Source organism: Entelurus aequoreus, linkage group LG07 (assembly GCF_033978785.1).
Source record: "Entelurus aequoreus isolate RoL-2023_Sb linkage group LG07, RoL_Eaeq_v1.1, whole genome shotgun sequence".
In the NCBI taxonomy this organism is placed as follows: domain Eukaryota; kingdom Metazoa; phylum Chordata; class Actinopteri; order Syngnathiformes; family Syngnathidae; genus Entelurus; species Entelurus aequoreus.
The window spans coordinates 71,965,219-71,982,718 of NC_084737.1; the positions used below are offsets into that span (position 1 = coordinate 71,965,219).

At 36.3% G+C, this 17,500-nt stretch overlaps 1 pseudogene; it reads left to right on the top strand.

The window, feature by feature from the left end:
* Window positions 1-17,500, top strand: part of LOC133654406 (histone-lysine N-methyltransferase PRDM16-like) — a 751,541-nt pseudogene that overhangs the window by 149,423 nt on the left and 584,618 nt on the right.

Below are 17,500 nucleotides of genomic sequence, written 5' to 3' on the forward strand. Positions count from 1 at the left end.
CACAAGCCGGGGGCTAACTATGTAGCTAAAATCCTAGCTCATTGGTTGTCTATCAACCTGAAGCTGAACAGCGAGTTTGGACACATTTAAAGTGTTTCTGATTACGTAAAGTGATCTGTAAGACAGGCCGACACAGCTCAAGTATGACAATTGTGGAAATAAACAAGTCAGAAGTGCCGCTAGCCCTCGAACGTTTTCGAAAATGGCCACGCAAGTGTGTACAGGATGTGACGTAGGGGGCCCCACTTCTTCAAAATGGCTGTGCCGGCATGTACAGGAAGTGATGTCATCACAATGGTAGCCCCCTAAGGCTTCCAGCGACACACAAAATGAATGAATAAATGAATGAAGTGTTCGGAGGCTCAGGCATTGTCCGCACATTTGGCACAATGTAAACGTTCGTAACCAAAAAGGACGCAAATGGAGGCTTTGTGAATCAAATTTCGACTGTACTCGATTAATCGAACACATTAATTGATAGATTGCTCGATAACTAAAATAATCAATAGCTACAGCCCGACACAAGTCGGACTCTCACTCATGGTTGCACTGACATACTGTATGCACTGACCTGATTACAGACCGTATAACAACCCACTCTGCCTTTCAAGTAACCCTGCACATACTGTCTGATGTGCCGTGGGATATTATGTCATATATATTATATTTATTTATATATATTTTTTGCAAACCATTAATTATAATCCGCAAATAATGTGCCATTGTTGAGTGTCTGTGCTGTCTAGAGATCGGCAGAGTAACCATGTAATACTCTCCCATATCAGTAGGTGGCAGCAGGTAGCTAATTGTCGGGAACATGGTTTGTCGTGATCACAATATGCGGACGACAGCGGGAGGCAGTGTGCAGGTAAAAAGGTGTCTAATTATTCAACTAAAAATAAACAAAAGGCAAGTGCCGCTAAGAAAAGGCATTCAAGCTTAGGGAAGGCTATGCAGAACTAAGCTAAAACTGAACTGGCTGCAAAGTAAACAAAAACAGAATGCTGGACGACAGCAAAGACTTACAGCGTGTGGAGCAGCAGACGGCGTCCACAAAGTACATCCGTACATGACAATCAACAACAAAATAGGAGCGCAAGACAAGAACTAAAAGACTACACACAGGAAAACACCAAAAAACACCAAATAAGTCACGGCGTGATGTGACAGGTGGTGACAGTACACCTACTTTGAGACAAGAGCTATATTGATGCATGCTTGGTTATGGTTTGAATTCATATCCAACAATCGGCTGCTGAGTTTCATTTTTTAACGTTTTCTGCTGTTGGTGTGCCTTGAGATTTTTTCAATGAAAAAAATGTGCCTTGGCTCAGAAAAGGTTGAAAAACACTGTTTTAAGGTAAAGGAGCCTGTGCAGTCAAAATAAATAGCGTGATTAATCTGCGTTTAATGGCGTGCATCAATGCGGAAACTTTGACAGACCAAGTATATATAGCCAAGCAGAGCAGGCCGGGAACAATTGTGAGGCGCCACCATGACCCGGGGCTTCCAGGTGTCCTAAACCCAGTCTTGTGTCGTCTGTGTAAGTGTCACTCCATGGTAGCCTGACTCCCACTGCAAATGTCAACACATGACCTTCTTTTCAGCATTTGTCTGAAGCAACTGTCTGCGAGTAGAAAAAATAAATAGACGGAGTGGCAAGTTGTCCAGGTTGACAACATGGCAAATGTCATCGGGTTACACACATTGTGTGAAGGCATGTATGACAACATCAGCGTAAGCATAATAATCAATTAATAGGCAACATGAAGGAGGCACTGTTAATTCAGTCTCAACTAGGGATGTCCGGTAATGGCTTTTTGCCGATATTCCGATATTGTCCAACTCTTTAATTACCGATACCGATATCAACCGATATATGCAGTCGTGGAATTAACACATTATTATGCCTAATTTGGACAACCAAGTATGGTGAAGATAAGGTACTTTTTTAAAAAATTAATAAGATCAATAAATTAAAAACATTTTCTTGAATAAAAAAGAAAGTAAAACAATATAAAAACAGTTACATAGAAACTAGTAATTAATGAAAATGAGTAAAATTAACTGTTAAAGGTTAGTACTATTAGTGGACCAGCAGCACGCACAATCATGTGTGCTTACGGACTGTATCCCTTGCAGACTGTATTGATGTATATTGATATATAATGTAGGAACCAGAATATTAATAACCGAAAGAAATGGGGGGAGGGAGGTTTTTTGGGTTGGTGCACTAATTGTAAGTGTATCTTGTGTTTTTTATGTTGATTTAATAAAAAAAAAATAATGATAATAAAAAAAAACGATACAGATAATACAAAAAATGATACCGATAATTTCCGATATTACATTTTAACGCATTTATCGGCCGATTATATCGGCAGGCCGATAATATCGGACATCCCTAGTCTCAACTAGTTGATTTTGACAATTGTAACATTCATAAAACAATTCCTGTTTAGCTGTTAAAATAGTTAACACGCTTTTATTCCGTACTTTCTCAACGTAAAAACAACATTTTGAAAATATTTTTTTTAATTGTGTCCCATTGTAAGATTAAAGGGTACATGCACTGTTTTTGCAACTTTTCCTATCATTCACAGTCCCTACGTAGGAAAAGAACAAATATGTATTTCTTCTTTAATGCATTCTAATTTGTAATATAGGGCAAGTATGAAGTGGCTAACAATGAAGCTAATGGGAGTAATTGCCCCCATAAAGCCCTCTAAAAAAAAAAAAAAAATCCATAAGCCGCCAACAATACTCCATTTACATGCTGTGACCTGAATATTAACCAAGTATTAGCAATATTGTTGTTATAAGCTGTAATGCAGAGGAACTACTTTTACTGAAGTGAAGTGAATTATATTTATATAGTGCTTTTCTCTAGTGACTCAAAGTGCTTTACATGGTGAAACCCAATATCTAAGTTACATTTAAACCTGTATGGGTGGCACTGGGAGCAGGTGGGTAAAGTGTCTTGTCCGAGGACACAACGGCAGTGACTAGGATGGCGGAAGCGGGAATCGAACCTGGAACCCCCAAGTTGCTGGCACGGCCACTCTACCAACCGAGCTATGCCGCTGTGCCTTGGTCACGGAGAGGTAACTAGCTTATGCAGCCATTGGCATACTGAGCTGGTGAACTGCTGCAACGTCTCTGAGCTGGGAAAAGTTCAGTCTAGATTTTAAAACATGTCTTTCGCTTGTATAGTAGAAGGTTGTGGCCATAAACCGAGAAGTTGGTCAACTTTGACATTCAAGTTATACCTGAAGATGGCGAGAAAGACACAAAAATATGTTGGTTTTTTTAACCTGTGTGAGGGTTATGATTAACTCTTCATCTAAACGGGAAGATATACATGTTCCATCAGTCAGCATTTCAGTGAGAGTAGACATTGTACAGTAAGTGATTGTTTTATTATGTTCATATTTTTTATTTATTTTTTAGCACTTAGCAATAGCGCTACTTGCTGGATTTGCTAAAAACTCAACTTTGTGAGTTTGTGGCTCAGCCTCCTTATGTTCAGGTTCAAAAAGATAAGGTTCTGGATCATCATTTGTCCCAAAGTAGTCGTTGGCTCTTATAAAGTCTGCTATGATTAGTGGTAATTAGAGATGTCCGATAATATCGGCCTGCCGATATTATCGGCCGATAAATGCTTTAGAATGTAATATCGGAAATTATCGGTATCGTTTTTTTTATTATCTGTATCGTTTTTTTTGTTGTTGTTTTTTTTAATTAAATCAACATAAAAAACACAAGATACACTTACAATTAGTATACCAACCCAAAAAAACTCCCTCCCCCATTCACACTCATTCACACAAAAGGGTTGTTTCTTTCTGTTATTAATATTCTGGTTCCTACATTATATATCAATATATATCAATACAGTCTGCAAGGGATACAGTCCGTAAGCACACATGAGTGTGCGTGCTGCTGGTCCACTAATACTAACCTTTAACAGTTAATTTTACTCATTTTCATTAATTACTAGTTTCTATGCAACTGTTTTTATATTGTTTTACTTTCTTTTTTATTCAAGGAAATGTTTTTAATTTATTTATCTTATTTTATTGTATTAATATTTTTTAAAAGTACCTTATCTTCACCATACCTGGTTGTCCAAATTAGGCATAATAATGTGTTAATTCCACGACTATATATATCGGTTGATATCGGTATCGGTTGATATCAGTATCGGTAATTAAAGAGTTGGACAATATCGGAATATTGGATATCGGCAAAAAGCCATTATCGGACATCCCTGATGATTAGTAGTAATTGTTACTATTTTTAAAAATGGTCTGTCGCATGCTTACAATAAGCAAAATACGTAAATATTTCATGTTATTATGAATATGGCTGTTTCTACATTATATAATTTTTTTATATACTCGTTTTTTGGATGTTTTTAGAGCGCTTTATCGGCGGAATGGGGCAAATCTGTTTACCACCTTTGTTCGCTGACTTTTACAAGCGTTTATTTACTAGTTAGAATGCATAACAAGGAAACAAACATATGTGTGCTTGTCTCACATAAGGATGGTGAATTATGGACAGCAAAAAATGCAGCTCCCCTTTAAGGAGATTTAATGAAGATGAATCTGATTATCTTTTTACCACTAAAGATCTGTGTCAGTCAGATATCTACAGACTTTAAAGCCCATTTGCTTTGCAGATGGCCCAATTTTGAGAACAAGCTATTGGATTTGAACTAAAACCACATAACCATTGTTACTCCTGCGTCCTACTGACTGTCGCTCTTTCTATTTTACCTAATCTGAACAAGTATTACTCAAATGCAACCTGTAACCATAGGCGCCGATCCCGTGGGTGCTTCGGGGCCCGAGCACCCACGGACAATGCCGAGTACCCACGTGGGATTGATGGCAACTTTTAATCTTTTAAAATCATTGTTGAAAAACCAATCTTGTTGTTGTTAATTTTGTGGCGGGTTTGGACCGTTTTACATGATAAAGAAGTCACAAATCACGTAGTCTATAATTAACAAAGCCTAACCAAGATTTCCTTGTGGCCGATGATGAACTAATGACACAATTATCTTGACATTGCACACGAGCGAATGAAGGGCATACTTACTCAACAGCCATACATGTCACACTAAGGGTGGCAGTATGAACACTGTCATAAACATGTGCCATATAGTGAAACCACACTAAACAACGACAAACACATTTTGGAAGAATATTTGCACCGCAACACAACATAAACACTACACAACAAATTCCCAGAACCAACTCTTCCAGGACGCTACAATATAAACAAATGCCATTTGGTGGATCTACACCTAACATCCACTGTCATGATACCACGTACAATAGTGTATCTAGTCGATACTACTATGATTACATGGATATTTTTTAACATCACAAAATCTTCTTTCGTTTTTTTTGTATTTATATTATATTTATAAACTCAGGAAATATGTCCCTGGACACATGAGGACTTTGAATATGACCAATGTACGATCCTGTAACTACTTGGTATCGGATTGATACCCGAATGTGTGGTATCATCCAAAACTAGGGATGTCCGATAATGGCTTTTTGCCGATATTCTGATATTGTCCAACTCTTAATTACCGATACCGATATCAACCGATACCGATATATAGAGTCGTGGAATTAACACATTATTATGCCTAATTTGGACAACCAGGTATGGTGAAGATAAGGTCATTTAAAAATAAAAAAAATTAAATAAAATAAGATAAATAATTTAAAAACATTTTATTGAATAAAAAAGAAAGTAAAACAATATAAAAACAGTTACATAGAAACTAGTAATTAATGAAAATTAGTAAAATTAACTGTCAAAGGTTAGTACTATTAGTGGACCAGCAGCACGCACAATCATGTGTGCTTACGGACTGTATCCCTTGCAGACTGTATTGATATATATTGATATATAATGTAGGAACCAGAATATTAATAACAGAAAGAAACAACCCTTTTGTGTGAATGAGTGTGTAAATGGGGGAGGGAGGTTTTTTGGGTTGGTGCACTAATTGTAAGTGTATCTTGTGTTTTTTATGTTGATTTAATAAAAAAACAACAACAAAAAAACGATACCGATAATTTAAAAAATGATTACATTTTAAAGCATTTATCGATATTATCGGACATCTCTATCCAAAACTAATGTAAAGTATCAAACAACAGAAGAAGTGATTATTACATTTTAACAGAAGTGTAGATAGAACATGTTCAAACAGAAAATAAGCAGATAATAACAGTAAATGAACAAGTAGATTAATAATTCATTTTCTACCACTTGTCTTTAATAATGTTGACAAAATAATAGAATGGTAAATGACACAATAAGTTACTGCATAGGTCAGCAGCTAAATTAGGAACCTTTGTTTGCTTACTACTAAAAGACAAGTTGTCTTGTATGTTCACTATTTTATTCAAATACAAAATCGCAATAAGAAACATATCTTTAATGTACAGTGAGATTTTTTTGTTAAAATATAGCCAATAATGACATTTTTCGTGGTCCACTTAATTTAGAAAAGTACCGAAAAGTACCAAAATATTGGTATCGGGACAACACTAATACACTCACACACTGAGCTCCCACTGGCAAAAATGTAAATCGGCGCCTACGCTTGTAACTACTTTACACATCACGCTTTGGCACATGGCTTTATTTCTTGTTGTTTTCCTTCTTTTTTTTTTAAGCTGAGTGGTTACAATTTCAAGTCAATAAAGTCTTCTCCTGGCTTCACATGAATCGAGCACTAATGGAACTGCAAAGCATACTTGTGGACTCGGCGGTCAGCTCACATCTACATTTGCTTTCAAGTGCATGGTGGAAGAATTAATCTCACATGTTCTTTTTTTTTTTTTCCCAGACAATTAGCAAATAACACACACAGAGCACCTGGTTTTTCGTTCTAATTGACCCGTGCCTCCTGTCACAGAAGGGAGGTCTTGTAAAACGAAGCAATGTCGAATAAAGCAGAAGAAGAAGAGAGGCCTATTGTGCAACATGTGTTAGTGTGTCTGACACAGGAGGGCAGTCTTTTAACACTTCCAGACCTTTCCATACTGCTTCCTCCTGCTGCTGCTGGAAGGCCGGCTCTATTCAGCCAAGTGTAGGAATAACTCACTGGACTTTTCATAACAATGTGTCTTCTGCTGCAGTTGATATGTTAGTGGAAGACCTCTCTTTTTTTTACTTTGCTTTCGGTAGTTTTTACAGTCATTATGTGTCTTTTTTTTTTTTTTTTACTACAGATTAGTGTTGTCCCCATACCAATATTTATTGGTAAAATGTATTTTGGTACTTTTCGGTACCTTTGTAGATAAAGGGGACCACAAAAAATGTCATTATTGGCTTTTTTTTTTTTTTTTTTATCTTAGGGTACATTAAACATGTTTCCTAATGCAAGTTTGTCCTTAAATAAAATAGTGAACATACAAGACAACTTGTCTTTTAGTAGTAAGTAAACAAACAAAGACTCCTAATTTAGTCTACTGACATATGCAGTAACATATTGTGTCATTTATCATTCTATTATTTTGTCAAAATTATTAAGGACCAGTGGTTATTAATCTACTTGTTCATTAACTGTTAATATCTGCTTATTTTCTGCTTTAACATGTTCTATCTACACTTCTGTTCAAATGTAATAATCACTTATTCTTCTGTTGTTTGATACTTTACATTAGTTTTGGATGATACCACAAATTTGGGTATCAATCCGATACCAAGTAGTTACAGGATCTTATATTGGTCATATTCAAAGTCCTCATGCGTCCAGGGACATATTTCCTGAGTTTATAAACATAATATACATTAAAAAAAAAAAAACGAAAAAAGATTGTGTGATGCTAAAAAATATCGATGTCATCATAGTAGTATCAACTAGATACGCTATTGCACTTGGTATCATAACAGTGGATGTTAGGTGTAGATCCACCAATGGCGTTTGTTTATATTGTAGCGTCCTGGAAGAGTTGGTGCTGCAGGGAATTCTGGGAATTTGTTCCGTTGTGTTGCGGTGCAAATATTGTCCCAAAATGTGTTTTGATTGATTGATTGAGACTTTTATTAGTAGGTTGCACAGTGAAGTACATATTCCGTACAATTGACCACTAAATGGTAACACCCGAATAAGTTTTTCAACTTGTTTAAGTCGGGGTCCACTTAAATTGATTCATGATACAGATATATACTATCATATATACTATCATCATAATACAGTCATCACACAAGATAATCACATTGAATTATTTACATTATTTACAATCAGGGGTGTGGGGGGGGGGGGTGGACATCAAGTAGTGGGCATAGAGAGAGAGAGAGAGAGAGAGAGAGAGAGATCAGAAGGCATAAGAAAAAGAAAAAGTATCTGCATTTGATTGTTTACATTTGATTATTAGCAATCCGGGGAGGGTGTTAGTTTAGGGTTGTAGCTGCCTGGAGGTGAACTTTTATTGCGGTTTTGAAGGAGGATAGAGATGCCCTTTCTTTTATACCTGTTGGGAGCGCATTCCACATTGTGGCATAGAAAGAGAATGAGTTAAGACCTTTGTTAGTTCGGAATCTGGGTTTAACGTGGTTAGTGGAGCACCCCCTGGTGTTGTGGTTATGGCGGTCATTTACGTTAAGGAAGTAGTTTGACATGTACTTCGGTATCAGGGAGGTGTAGCGGATTTTATAGACTAGGCTCAGTGCAAGTTGTTTAACTCTGTCCTCCACCTTGAGCCAGCCCACTTTAGAGAAGTGGGTAGGAGTGAGGTGGGATCTGGGGTGGAGGTCTAGAAGTAACATGTTTGGCATTGTTGTTTAGTGTGGTTTCACTATATGGCACAGGTTTATGACAGTGTTGTTGTTGTTCACACTTCCACCCTTAGTGTGACATGTATGGCTGTTGAGTAAGTATGCGCTTCTTTCACATGTTTGAAGTGTGTTTAAAGCAAAGACAATCATCTTAACGGTTGCTGATCGGATGTAGTGAAATCTTAAATTGACATTGGTAACTATAGACCAGTTTTAACACATCTAATGTAATGAGTCTGGTGTGTTGTGTAGCAGGTATAGCTAGTTGTCATGGAGACATGGATTAGTGATTTAGAAGTACTTACAAAACTGCAGACTGCGGATAGATTTTAGCCGCTAATTAGCCAGCCATCCGTCCGTTCTCCCTTTTCTGGCTACACACCGTGTCTGTTTGTAAGTACTCTGTGATTGTGCGCTGCCGAACATGCCTGTGTCACCAACACAACGGGTGGTGGACCAGTACTTTTTAGAGGCGGTATAGTACCTAGTACCAAATATGATTCATTAATATCGCGGTACCATACTAATATACCTATACTGGTATTCCGTACAACCATAATTTTTTTCAAAACCGATACTGATTGTTAGTAGTCAAGGAGGCCGATTACCGATATTTGTAGCCAATTTTAATTTGCAGTTGAAGTTATTTAAACATGAATAGTATCTGTCAATAAACAGCTCAAGAAGGCTTTAAGTTGGGTTTTTTTAAACATTATTTTGGAGGAAACGCAAAGAATGCAGCACTAATGTTGTGGTTAATTTAGGACCAAAGAACATCCGGGGATTCCACGAACAGTAAAATTCAGATTCTCTCTTCTCTTTTGTATGTGTATATACACTATATTGCCAAAAGTATTTGGCCACCTGCCTTGACTCACATATGAACTTGAAGTACCATCCCATTCCTAACCCATAGGGTCTAATATCATGTTGGTCCACCTTTTGCAGCTATTACAGCTTCTACTCTTCTGGGAAGGCTGTCCACAAGGTTGCGGCGTGTGTTAATAGGAATTTTCCACAAGAAGGCCTGGCTCTCAGTCTCCGTTCTAATTCATCCCAAAGGTGTTCTATTGGGTTCAGGTCAGGACTCTGTGCAGGCCAGTCAAGTTCATCCACACCAGACTCTGTCATCCATGTTTTTATGGACCTTGCTTTGTGCACTGGTGCACAGTTATGTTGGAAGAGGAAGGGGCCCGCTCCAAACTGTTCCCACAAGGTTGGGAGCATGGAGTCCAAAATATTATATATATATAATATAAATATACAACATATTTGTCTACATGCCTAAGTGCTTGATTTTATACACCTGTGGCCGGTGATTAGGACACCTGATTCTGATCATTTGGATGGGTGGCCAAATACTTTTGGTAATATAGTGTACTTCCAATATGGAATCTGAATGTTCAACATCATCATCCATCCATCCATTTTCTACCGCTTGTCCAAAATGTCACAATTTTTATCCAAAGCAACGAGGCGCAAAAGTCAAAGGTAACACTTAAACTCGTGCGATTAAAATGACCAATATCTGCGTGCAATCTCACAACAAAATGCATGAACCTTATGATTTGACGTGTTGGCATTTATAATGTAACTTTTATAATTCAGAAAAAACAAAATTCATCTTAGGTCCCTTTCAAGATATTGGTAATCAATTAGTCAGAGTCATTCAAAAATGACAGGCAACTCAGCATTTAAAAATAAATATATTAATTGAGTCTTTTTATGTCTCTGATTTGTTTTACCTGTATATAGTTAAGAATAACGTTTAAATAATTATTGCCACATAGTGGAGGTCTACATAGGAAGATGAAATGGTCTTTTTTTAGATCATAATCTACATTAACTTAAAGTACCAATGATTGTCACACACACACTAGGTGTGGCAAAATTATTCTCTGCATTTGACCCATCACCCTTGATCACCCCCTGGGAGGTGAGGGGAGCAGTGAGCAGCAGCGGTGGCCGCGCCCGGGAATCGCTTTTGGTGATTGAACCCCCAATTCCAACCCTTGATGCTGAGTGAAAAGCAGGGAGGTAATGGGTCCCATAATCTATATACATAATTTACTCATTGCAGGATGAGTCAGAGATTCTCAAATTTAGTACGCGTACCACTAATGGTACACAGGCTCCAACTAGTGGTACGTCAAATAATCACTTGATTAAGGGTATAGTGTTTTATTTTCGTATATTCAAACATTATGTTACTGTTCAAACTTGCGTAATGGCCAAACATATGAAATATACTTGTTGAATAAAACCTCTGTCTTGTTTTAATGAATACTTAGGCCTACAACGCTACTGTAGTTTAATTTTAATCATTATGGTGGTACTTGAAGAGCCAAGTTTTTTCTGAGATGGTCCTTGGTGGAAACAAGTTTGAGAACCACTGCTATAGGGGTTATCATTGTTATTTATTTTATCTTATTTTCCTTCATTTAACCAGGTAAAAACACATTGAGATTCCAATCTCTTTTGCAAGAGTGACCTGGTCAAGAGAGCAGCAAAAACAGGTTTCATAACAACATCAAGACAGGAGCAGTCATACACTATAGCTAAAAGTACAAATTACTTACAACGTAAACATAAAAACACACAAAAGGTACAAAATAAAGTCTTTAAATCAAAAATAATTTATAAAGAAGTCCAATGCCCAATAGAACTAGATTCCGGATTCTTTGAAATGGACTGAAATTCCCCCAAAGTGATCAGTTCAGGTAGCTACAAATCATTTTGTAATAAATTTCATGACCAGGGAGCAGCAAATCTGAAGTTTTTTGGTTTTTTTTACCAAGACTTGTGTTGGCTCTAGGAACCAAAACGCCAAGGATGTCCTGTGACCTTAAACTGTAGCGACAGGAGTAGCTACACATAAAAATAACTTAAATTGGTGGGAACCAGCCCATACTGATTTGTGTACGTATATATTGCGGACAAACAAAAATAGACAGTTTTCCGTTGCATACAAAGTGCAAAGATGGACAAGGTTGCCACAACCAGTAATAAACTGTAAGGCACTGTAGTATACAGTATCCAGTTTGTCCATGAAGTGTCGGGTGCATTCATAAATAGCAAGTCTCAATAATCAAGCAAGGTCATGAAAGTGGTTAGAATCTAACGTTTCCTAACTTGTAGAGAAAAACGGGATATTTTCCTGAAGAAAAAAAAAACAATTACATTTTAAGTTAGTCACATGTTTTTGTATGTGTGATTTAAGAGACAAGTTCTCATCAATAACAATCCCCAAGTACTTACAGTATATGTTGTGACTATTTCAAGTTCAACCCTACGAGCAGTTGATATTTTTTGAATGTTTAATGTCAGTCATTTGCCATTTGAAAATAACATCACCTTAGGTTTCTCTGCATTTAGCACTAGTCCAGAGGTCTGCAAACCAAAACGTTGAAAGAGCCATATTGGACTAAAAATACAAAAAAACGAATCTGTCTGGAGCGCAAAAAATGAAAAAGTCTTATATAAGTCCTATAATGAAGGCAACACATGACATAAGTGTCTATATTAGCTATATTAGCCTACTATCAAAATGACTGTGTGTCGCAGGCTGAAGCAAATCTTCATTGACAGAAATGTTGAAACGTAATAATTATTCTACACATTTTTACAACATTAGAAACCATTAGTAAATCAGAGGCTACTCGGAAGGTGAGATAACTCCCGGAAATTACTGGCTTTTAATGGCCAAAGGTGTAGATGTGTGTGTTGAAGTTAAAGGAAACGGCAGGCTGTCTTCTTTGAATAGATTTATTACAATCTTTGGCAAGCTAGGTAATGTTTGCTGTGGTCTGGAACAACATGGCACACAAACAACTATCAGACATGTGTTATATACAAAGAGGATAAAAGTAAAGGATATTAAACGGGCTCAAATATACCTACAAGTGAGGCATAATGATGCAATATGTACATACAGCTAGTCTAAATAGCATGTTAGCGTTGATTAGCTTGCAGTCATGCGCTGACCAATTATGGCTGATTAGCACTCCAACAAGTCAATAACAGCAACAAAGCGCACCTTTGTGCATTCACGCACAGCATGAAACTTTTGGTGGACAAAATGAGACAAAGAAGGGGTGGAAGATTTGACATGTAAACAAACTGTTGCCTCACAGTCCACACTATGGTGGGTTCAAGAACCGCCGGAATTAGTAGGACAAAATAATGTTCACCAAATACTCTCATCAGTAAAGCATACACACAAACATATTAAACGGGGATTTCTAACAATTGGGAAGGTTTGTGTCACGTTTGTCCTCAAACAAAAAACATACTAAATCAAAAACATTATTTTTCCCCCATCTTATTTCCATTTTCAAGCCTTTTTAAAAAATGCTCCAGGGAGCCACTAGGGCGGCACTAAAGAGCCGCCGGTTGCTGACCCCCGCACTAGTCTAAAGTGAGCCAGCTGGAACTGAACAACATCAAAAGCAGACTGCATGAGCTCACAGGTTTGCGCTACTGCGGGGGACGAACAATATGTGACCGCGTAATCCACATTAAAATGGAACGCAGCATCCGACACATTATCACAGATTATTTACATAGATAGAAAACTATCAAACCATATGGAACCCTGTTCAATATAGGGAGGAAAGACGAGGAGGACCCAGCAAACTTGACACATTGGGTTCTATCGAACAGGTCGTTAGAAAACCACTTTACAGCATGCTGAGATAGGCCAATCGTGTCCGGTATGTCTGCCAAAATGATACGGTCGATCGTATGAATGCTTTTGAAAGGTCAATAAATAAAGCCGCACAATATTTTTTACAATCCAATGCCTCAATACTGTCATTCACAACTTTAATAGCAGTGGTTATGGTGCTATGTCTCTTTCTTAAATCTGATTGATGTTGAGGAAGCAGGCCATAGGTGTCTAATAATTATTTAAGTTGTTCACTAACAACCTTTTAAGAACCCTTGCTTTAGTGGTCAGTAGCCTCTGTTTTATTGGAAGTCAGGGTGCTGCGGTATCAGGTTAAGCTGTAGTAATTTGTTGTGATTTGCAGAAATCCCTTTTTGGATTGAGGTTGAGCATACCTTGGCTGTGTGAGCATTAAAACTATAGTCCTTTTTAGGCCTTCAGGCTGTTTATTTAAGACATCGGTGTCAAACGTACGGCCCGCGGGCCGGATCAGGCCAGTGGACAGGTTCTATCCGGCCCGCGGGATGAGTTTGCTAAGTATAAAAATGAGCCGGAATTTTTGAATGAAAGAAGCTGCTGTTCTAAATGTGTCCACTAGATGTCGCAATAGCAATTCTTTGTAGATTATGCTACATATGTAAAAAAATAAAATAAACCACATGTTAGTGCACCAGTCGAGGAAAATGAGCAAACTACATAAATAACATCCTGTAATTTGATTTTGATATTTTTTTTTATCTTGATAGATGAAAATTAACACCAATGAGTTGACTGATGAACATTATCACATAATGTATTCAGAAAGTACAAATAACGATAGAATACTATTAACCGCAACATGTAAGTATAAAAATAAACCCAACAACATTATGATTTGCAACAAGAAACAATTTTCTGCAAGTAAAAAACATGATTTACAAGTATTGTAAAGCCATACATTATGCCCCATGTAGAGCACATACCATTGATCTGTTCATAATGAGTACTTTTCTTAAACTATATGATATAATCCAATACAGTAGCCTTCAAGTTATGTTTATGGCCTCACAAAGGGCTCTACCTGCAAATATACAGAGTCTGTTTTCACTCAGAGATGGTCCACATGAACTCAGGGGTGTCCTGAAATTCAAACATAACATTGTGAATTCCACATTCAAATGTGAAACTATGGGACAATGTGAGCGGAAAAATTAAACTGTCTTCTAGCTTAAGAGTGTTCAACCTTGCGGTAAAAAATGTGTTGTTGGGAAACTATCAAAAACATGAATAGTTGTTTGGACTATCTCAACTGTGGGACACAGGTGCAAAAGAACTCACTGTGGAATAATAATAATAATAATAATAATACATTGTATTTAGTATAGCGCTTTTCATAGCACTCAAAGATGCTTTACAGGAAAAAAAGTTAAAATATTAAACAGATTAAAGTAATAATATAAAATACAGGGACATAACATATGTATAAGGGACATAACACACCAGACAAGGCTTCAGAAGACGAAAGATACCCAGGCAAGATGGAGCTAATCTAAGCTCAGTGCTATTGACAAAGTGTTTTCCAGCAATGTTATTCTTGTTCTGAAATTGTCATGTATCCATCAAATCTGCTGTTGAAACTTGGACTATATAACCAACATATAAGTTGATTGTAAATTAGAGGTGGGACATGGATAAGCATTCTTGCTTTTTTTCCCCGTATCCCTTTTCGGTGTGTGCCGTTGCATGAATGTCAAATTACAAAGAGTGATAAAGTGTTACTATATATGTCTTCTGGAATAAATACATTCATTCATTCATTCATTCCTTGTTCTATTTTTAAACAAAGAAAACAATCTGAAGTTGTCTTTATTTTTAAGTTATCGTGCCGTGATTTTTACCAGTCCGGCCCACTTGGGAGTAGATTTTTCTCCTAAAATGAGTTTGACACCCCTGATTTAAGACAATAGCGATGTGGCAGCACATCTTCCTGACTAGAAGATGTTTTAAATAGTAAAAAAAATGCTTCCTATACACACGTGAGACTATCCTTCAGATGGGAAGTCTTATTATTCCTGTTGCTGAGGAGGGTCATTGTTGCATGTGTGTGTGTGTTGCGTTGTGCGTGGGGGCCCATAGCTGCACTGACGTCACTCCTCCCCCCACATGCAGTATAATAATCAGTCTTTTGACTGTGACATCTTACACAACAAATGGATTGGCTTAAAAACCCCAAAACAAAAACAAAAAAAACATGGGTAATTAAAATAATACAATAGAAAGTACTTTATTGATCCTGGGGGGAAATTCAGCACCACAGTTCGCTCACAATAAACAATAAACACTTAGGTATTTTTTTACATGTGAATAACATAAATACAGTCTATTATACAGCATTATTCACATGTGAATAACATAAATACAGTCTATTCTACAGCATTATTCACATGTGAATAATGTAAATACAGTCTATTATACAGCATTATTCACATGTGAATAATATAAATACAGTCTGTTCTACAGCATTATTCACATGTGAATAACATAAATGCAGTCTATTATACAGCATTATTCACATTTGAATAATATAAATACAGTCTATTATACAGCATTATTCACACGTGAATAACATAAATACAGTCTATTATACAGAATTATTCACATGTGAATAACATAAATACAGTCTATTCTACAGCATTATTCACATGTGAATAACATAAATACAGTCTATTATACAGCATTATTCACATGTGAATAATATAAATACAGTCTATTATACAGCATTGTTCACATGTGAATAACATAAATACAGTCTATTATACAGCATTATTCACATGTGAATAATATAAATACAGTCTATTATACAGCATTATTCACATGTGAATAATATAAATACAGTCTATTATACAGCATTATTCACATGTGAATAATATAAATACAGTCTATTCTACAGCATTATTCACATGTGAATAGTATAAATGCAGTCTATCATACAGCATTATTCACATGTGAATAACATAAATCCAGTCTATTCTACAGCATTATTCACATGTGAATAATATAAATGCAGTATTATAAAGCATTATTCACATGTGAATAATATAAATACAGTCTATTCTACAGCATTATTCACATGTGAATAATATAAATAGTCTATTATACAGCATTATTCACATTTGAATAATATAAATAAGGTCTATTATACAGCATTATTCACATGTGAATAATATAAATACAGTCTTATACAGCATTATTCACATGTGAATAACATAAATATAGTCTATTCTACAGCATTATTCACATGTGAATAATATAAATACAGTCTATTATACAGCATTATTCACATGTGAATAATATAAATACAGTCTTATACAGCATTATTCACATGTGAATAACATAAATATAGTCTATTCTACAGCATTATTCACATGTAAATAATATAAATACAGTCTATTATACAGCATTATTCACATGTTAATAATATAAATACAGTATTATACAGCATTATTCACATGTGAATAACATAAATATAGTCTATTCTACAGCATAATTCACATGTGAATAATGTAAATACAGTCTAATATACAGCATTATTCACATGTGAATAATATAAATACAGTCTATTCTACAGCATTATTCACATGTGAATAATATAAATACAGTCTATTATACAGCATTATTCACATGTGAATAATATAAATACAGTCTATTATACAGAATTATTCACATGTGAATAATATAAATAGTCTAAAAGTACTTATTGGATTTGGCAATGTCATTTTCACATATAACTTATCACGTTTTGATCTAATAGTTGCACTTTATGGATGCTTTGTTTTATGGTTGATGCACAGTCAATAAACAAACACGTGTGTTTTACAGAAGCAGCACATAGGAAAGAATGTTCTTCGCACAGTTGGATGGTGGCCCATGCAGTAGCGGTGACACGGCCTCCAAAGGTGAACAATCAAATCCCATGTTCAGATCTTCACTGGAGGTGAGAACACACATCTCATGGTGCACGTTCAAGGGCGGCGGGGG